Below are 7,325 nucleotides of genomic sequence, written 5' to 3'. Positions count from 1 at the left end.
AAGCACTGTTTGAAGATGAAGAAAAAGTGTATCCTCTATAACCACAGAATATCACATTTAACCTGGAAGCTATTCTGGATCCTCACACCTGGAGAGTGATCCAACACCACTACATGAATGAGCCAAAGAGCCTCCTGATAGCAAAGAACTGGCTGGATGCAAAGACAAAAATGCCTTTCAGCCAGGTAAAATCTAAGCTGTAGTACTGAATAGTCTGTGGAGAAACAACTCCTCACCTCCACAACAACAGTCTGGCCACGGACAACAATTTTTATTTTTTTTTCCTTTCAGCTTTATGGGAAATCTTGATTTCTTCAGGAATCTTGTCTTACCCTGTGAGGAATGTGACTCCCATTTTTCTGCCTATATGGAAAGACAACCTAATTAAAAAAAAAAAAAAAGAATCTTTTAAACATTAACTTTGGACTAAGATTTTTCATTTTGTGGCACAGACTATCTAAGGTGGAAATGTCCTAAATTAGTGCTTACACAAATTATTAAAAAAACTAAAATGGGAAGGAAAAAAACAGTGGAAGTGGGAGAAGATGCTTTAATAACTCATAAAGGTAGAGAAGCAACAGTCCTTTTCTTTAATTTCCCATTTTGTGAATATCTGTATAAAACAAATTGAATGTTTTTGTCTGGATTATAAAACAAAAGTCCTTATTATAAAACTTAGCACAAGATGATAATTATCCTTAATGCTTTCAGCAGAAAAACAAGACAACTTTGAGATTTGTGCAGGAAAGATGTGAGGCCAACCATGATGTCAAAATAAATTTTTAATATTCCTACAAAACAAAAACAAAGAAAAAAACAAACAAAAAATATTTCATGGCAACTTTCTATAACATATTTATGCAGCAATCAAGTATGACTTTAAAGCCACCATTAACATAAACAGCAGGAAATTATATTTAATGCTATTGCCTAAGTGTCAGAAAACATGGAATTCCTAGTAGTGCTTTTGAATATAGTAGAGTACAGATCTCTTTCCTAATGGAGCTATGAGCAGTAAAGAGATGAAAGACACTCCTTAAAAGAGGAAGGAAGAAAAAAAATTACCTTTAGTCCCTTATAGTTTACATTACTTATTGTATTTATAGGTTGTGTAAATTACTACCACTTAAAGTAAAGCGTTAGTTCCTAAGGGAAAGCATGAAGGGCACACTTCCTTCGCTTAAGTGTTTTGGGTAAGTAATATGTTTACATTGCCCCAAACAGCTTTTAACTTCAATAATTCTACCCCCCTCTACAAAACAAATACATTCCTGTATTCAGTCAAAAGGATATATGTAAATTAAGAGTATTTTCCTGGTTCAGCCCAATGTTAATGGGATTTCCATTTGTTTCCTGTTTGAATTTTAAGGAAGGATTTTTCTGATAAATGCATCTTTGTTATTTCTGAGTATTGCCCCAAAAAAAGTTAAGAAGTTATGTTTGCCAGACCCTCATCCTTGTGAGTGACAGCAGCTCTATTCACAGACCTCCACACCATGAAAATCCATCTGGCTGAAACGTTCTGATATGCATTTAGTTCATTTATATGGGTTATGCAGTTTAACCTCACACCTAGTATTTTCATTTTCTTTCTTCATGAATTCACAGACACACGAACTATACTGCAGCCACCAAAACCAATCACAACCAGCCACCACAGAGATTTCAAAAGTGCGCTTTGCCCTGAGGAACTAGGCTAGCAAAGTAAAACTGGTTCAAAAACAGAATACTTGCAGCTAATGCATATCCTTTCAGCAACACACACATACCAGGTTAAATTAGTGATACTAGGTCAGCTTGCAGCTATTTCCTGTCCCCTGTCCCGTCCCGTCCCCCCCCCCAATACAAATATAAAAAACAAATGTTTAAATCAAGATGAGATCCACAGAAAGGTTTCCAACTGTTCACTGTTGAAGGCCAGGCCATAAGAACAGTCTCTGGAACAGAGATGAGATCTCCACACTCTTTGCCTTGAGCAAAATAATGAGGTTAGGGCCAACCTCCCTTTCCCCACAACATAAAGAGGACTGAACAGCAAACAGGTTAATACTCCAGTAATTCCCTTTTTTTTTTTTTTTAATTTGCACAAAATAAGGGTACAGTCATTTATCTCCATTCCAGGCCTCCCTCCTGAGTGAGAAAAGTGTGAAACCTTCATGGAGGGCAGGTTTTTTCCCCTGAACCTCCTTGCCATGGACCATTTTCTCCTCAAGGAGATGCAATAGCTGAAACAGACCTACGCAGCTTTGTCTAGCATTTTAACATCTTTACTCTCTGAAACTAGGAAGAGACACACGGACCTACTTTAAAAATAATATAAACGCATTCTATTTTTGCAGCAATATTAAAGCCTATACAGACAGCTCGCTGCCTCTGGTTCCCCCCATGCTCAAATGTACCTGGGGACCGGATCAAGAAATCCATGCGTAGCCAAGATGTCGTGCTTGCAAGTCACTACTTGCTTTTTGGAAGCTTTCCTTTTGCCTTGCAATCAGCCTCCTTCAGCTGTGTTTGGCCCCTCAGCTACATCATCTCTGCTCCCTCCAACTGCTGTTCTCACTTCCCATGCTGGCAACTCTCCCTCCATGAGCCATTCCACCATGGTTTTTAAAGGGCTGGACCAGTGGCTCTTATCTTTGTTCCCTTTCCTGTGGAAATTGAAATATCTTGAAACTTTATGCCTCCAAACAGCAGCTAAGGAAACTGGTTTTATCTAGTGTGCACTTATTCCTTAGCTCTGCCTTCTGGGAGCCACTGGATTCAGCAGCTCATCTATTCACAGACAGATGGGCGAGCTCATACACCCCAGTACCCTCGCAGAATCAACGTGTGGGAAGGGGGATATAAAAATAGTTACAAGGATACAAACAGATTACAAAACCACACAAGTTTTTTAACAGAATCTTTAAATTGCACAAGACAAATCCCCCAAATCATTCCTATATAGGCACTACTGACCAATTTAAAAATCTTTACTTACTTAAAAGTATTCAACAGCTTTATAGCTTTAAGATTACAATAAAAGGAGGGAGGATACTTCTTGCTCTTTTTACTTTCATAGTGTAGTTTTAACCCCTGTTCAAATTGATGTTCAGAAAACAAAGGGTTTGGCTAAAGCATACATTTTCTAGAGTATTATTTTTAGCTTGCTTAACGCTGAAGGAATTCACTACAAGCTCTCCACAGCATGCAACAACGTTCCCACCAGTCTCTCTGTTACAAATTAATGAAAAGCTGGCTACTCATTCTCTGCCTGAAGGCATCTACCATGCATCATAAACTTCAGTCCTGGGCGCTGAGGAGCAGATCATCGTACAACCTTACCCAAATAGTCCAAAGGAAGCTCTCTGCTTCACATTTATTGCAGCAGATGACCTCTCGAGCCTTCTACACAATTAATTCTCACGTCCTCTGCTCTTCTCTCATTACCAGACTTCTCCAAAAGCTTCACATATTCAGAAGAAATTGAGAAGTTCTCTGATCCTCTTTGAAACGCAGCATGTAGGACAATCACATGTATTTTTAACTGCCACACTCCACCACTGAAATGTAATGTTGAGTTTGACAGAAAGAACAAGAATGAAGTATTGCGAAATTGCATCACAAAGACTCAGTGGTGATCTTTGCATTAAAACCCCTGCTCTAAACAAAATCTATAAGGCATTTTAGCTGTGTACTTTGGAACAACGCCTAGGAAAAAAGGCTATGAAGAACCCCCCACCCAAACCACCACTCTTTGACTGGTATTTATCAAGAGCAAAGCAAATATAAAATTATAATATGAAGTCCTGTGGCTACAAATAAAAAAACACCAAACAAAAGCAAAACACTAAAGCAATAACAAAAATGTTATATATTCTAAGTAATTCAACTGCTCCTGCTTGTGTCAGTAGAAATAACTTTATGCTATTACTAGCTACTATGGAACAATGTAATTTTGAAACACTAAGAATACTTATATACAATTTTAATACTACACTGAATTTGATCTATTTGGCCTATAAGCCTTGCCAGTCAGAATTCTCTGTTTCTAAAGAAAAAGGACATTTTACAATTCAAAATAAAGAAGAGCCAAGGGACTGTAGTATTTTAACTTAAACATAGTGCGAGTTGTTAGATAATAGTACAAGCAATTTATTTAAAAAAAAAAAAAAAAAAACAAAAAAACCCAAAAAAAAACATTTTAAGTCATCATTTGTGATCGCTAGGATAGAAAGCATTAGCCTATCTGCCAAAACTTGTGGTTTGCTTTTGACTTCTGTAACTCAAAACAACACTGAAAAATGTGCAGAAGAAAGACTCATAAAACATTTTCCCTTAAGTTTGGCACTTCATAGCTGGCCACTTATCGGCCCCACCTTTCCCGTGCCAACCTGGTCTTTATTCTGCTCTCCAGGAGGAGCTTTCCTTTCCCCAGTTCAAGCTCTTCTAGGTATGCAGTTCCAAAAAACGTGTAGTGGACAGCAACACGGTTTAGTGCAAACCTGCAACTTCCAGCGTAGAGTTGCAAACTACACATACATAGTTTGTACTACTCTGTGCAACCTAGCAAGCAGGAAGGACATATGAGTCATCCCCTACAATCCTTCTCACCATTAAGGCTCCTAATACAATCTATGAAGAAATCACACAAAACAGAGAGAGATATTTCATCAACTTTGGGAGGAGTGAAGTCTGAATTATTTTAATTAAAATTTATAGTGTTTGTCTGCTAATGGAAAACATGCATCCGAAATAAACCCTTATACGGTAAAGAATTCCTCAGCTATAGAAAACTAATTAAAGCAAGTAGTTCCATGAGCTCTGCTACTAATGAAGCTTATTTTTGTCGGATTTGTGCTTCACAGTTGATCAAGACTTCTGACAGGATATTTTACAGTCCCTCCTCCCACTGGCAACCAATTTTTGTAAAACAGAGGTATCCTGTTAGCTTTGAGAAGTTTGCCTTTCTGTCGATAGCTGAAATCAATCGAATGAACAAAAAAATTACACAAAGAAGCACCTATAGATCCCAGCCTGGAAACCTAACAGCCAAGGAAACCTAACCCTTGTAGGAAGGCTGCACAAAAGACACTTGCTGGCAGGAAGGGCTACATGCGATGCATGCTAATACCACAGAATGATGCGGTTTCCTCCTAACAGGGGAGTGAACAACTGAATAGGACTCAGACTTTTTTCTTCGACAGGCCACATGGACCATGACCCACCGGCCTCTCTGCTGAACTTCTACCACCACTCACCACCTCATGCTCAACACACTTGCATTTGGCAGCGCAGCAATGGCCAGCCCTTCCCACCTCATCGCATAGCACTGCTATACATTCCTAACCTGCCACAGTGCTACACCCATACTGTCCTTTCCACTACTCTATGCCAAATATACCCTCACTCCTTTGTGCAAGACCATGAAGGTGCAGCATAGCCAAATGGCGAGTAACAGAGCATTTGATAAACCATACACAGGCAGATATGGTTGGCTGACAGGGCAACAAGGCGAGACATAACTGGACTGCCAGGGCACTTAGAGAGAATCCGCTTACAGGCTACACAGATTGGGTTGCAGTTCAGACCCAATTCACCATCAAACAAAAGGATGGACTTTTTTTGGAACTAAACCCAAATGTTTGGTATTTTAAATTCTAAAGCAACTATGTTGCTATTTAACTGAAATTTTACATAACATCTTGCTTCTCAGCCTCGCCAGCTGTTCATTAACATGTTTCTCAAAGTAAGATGCTATAATAAAATTGCCTTCATTATTCTCAAATTTTTATATGAAAATAAAAGGAAAAGCCATAAAAATAGAGCTAGTACAAGTGCTTTTAGCAACAAAAATGCCTGTGGAAATATCTTTCATCACATAATAGTACTCACCATTAATGACTATGTACAGCATAAAAAGGGAGAAACTTCAGTAATATACTACTTGTAGAAGTTATCATCACTTTCAGAACTACAATTTGGTTCCTCCTTAATTTATAGATGTCACCTAACCTATAATATATGAACATAGGCATTAACCAGTCTTCACAGAACCTTGGTTAATTAAAGAAATCTTAAGTCAGTTTTACTAGTGACAAAGTAAAAAATTTAGTGCCTAGGCCACAAAGTAGATGGCAGTGCTTTCACGGTGTTGTGATACTGACTCTTCCACCAGAGCACTGTCAAACCTTCCAAGACCAAAATGACTTGAAGTCTTCAGTAAAGAAGAACGCAGAGGCTGGCAGAATGACTGATACATGGAAAAGTCAACAAGGAACCATTTCTCACAGCAAAGCCTAGTGTGCAGCCCATTAAATGGCAGATCTGTAACAACCAAGGAAATGCTGTTTCTTCACAATGTATATTTGAGGTAGGGAATCATTGCAGCAAGACACTGGACACCTACACAAAGCACAAATGCACTCAAAATTGAGAACTAAATCCTTGAATGACAGACACACTGCTGGTTATTTAAAACACAAATGCTTGGTGCAATCTTTAGCTAAGGAGGTCCCTAAACCACTAATTAAGGGACCTAACCATGGGAAAGAATCACTATATATACTTCATGCATTTCTTACATTTTTTCCCCCCCAACATCTTACTAGCTGACTTTGGAGAGAGTGTGGAACTAAATGGATGCTTGGCCTGACCAGAACATGGCTATTCTTCTCTTCTCATGAAATACTGAAAGACATGCCAAATACCAAATGACGGCAGGCAAACCAACAGGCACAAAATGTACGCAGACATTAGACTCTTATTACCCTCCCAGCTTACAAACAGCATTAATCACCATTTCTGCAAACAGCATAATATAATGTAAGACACAACAGATTTGGACAGTCACGTATAATCATTCTGAGAAACAAAAATTACAAATGAGAAAAATTATTTTACCTCTCTCATATGTGTGATTTCATTCGCTACTGGGAAACAAGCCATGATCCATGGCCAACTCTCAAACAGGAAAACAAATTAGGTACAACAGATTTAAAAGCTGAGCCTGTATTCTACAAAGAGGTTAAACATTGGTCTACTTTTAGAAAGCTTTTCTAATTCAGTGGAAATCAAGACTGGACAAGTGGACTCTATATCTGAGGAATGCCTTAGTGTAGTACATAGATCCTGCCCAGTATAAGGAGTGAAAAGTCATTTAGGCCAAGAGTTCTGTCCCCTTCATGTCTTAAATGTTACTTTTCTTTCAGTTAATTATTAAATTTCCATGAAGATCTACAGTCCCTTCAGATTTATCTGCAAGCCTGTAAACTGACAAATCAAAACCAGCTACACAGGAATGGGGTGGATTAGGTGGTGTTTTGTGGGTTCATTAGTTTGTTTGT

The sequence above is a fragment of the Numenius arquata genome, chromosome Z, assembly GCF_964106895.1.
Source record: "Numenius arquata chromosome Z, bNumArq3.hap1.1, whole genome shotgun sequence".
Classification (NCBI taxonomy): domain Eukaryota; kingdom Metazoa; phylum Chordata; class Aves; order Charadriiformes; family Scolopacidae; genus Numenius; species Numenius arquata.
Note: the sequence above shows the minus strand (reverse complement) of the source record.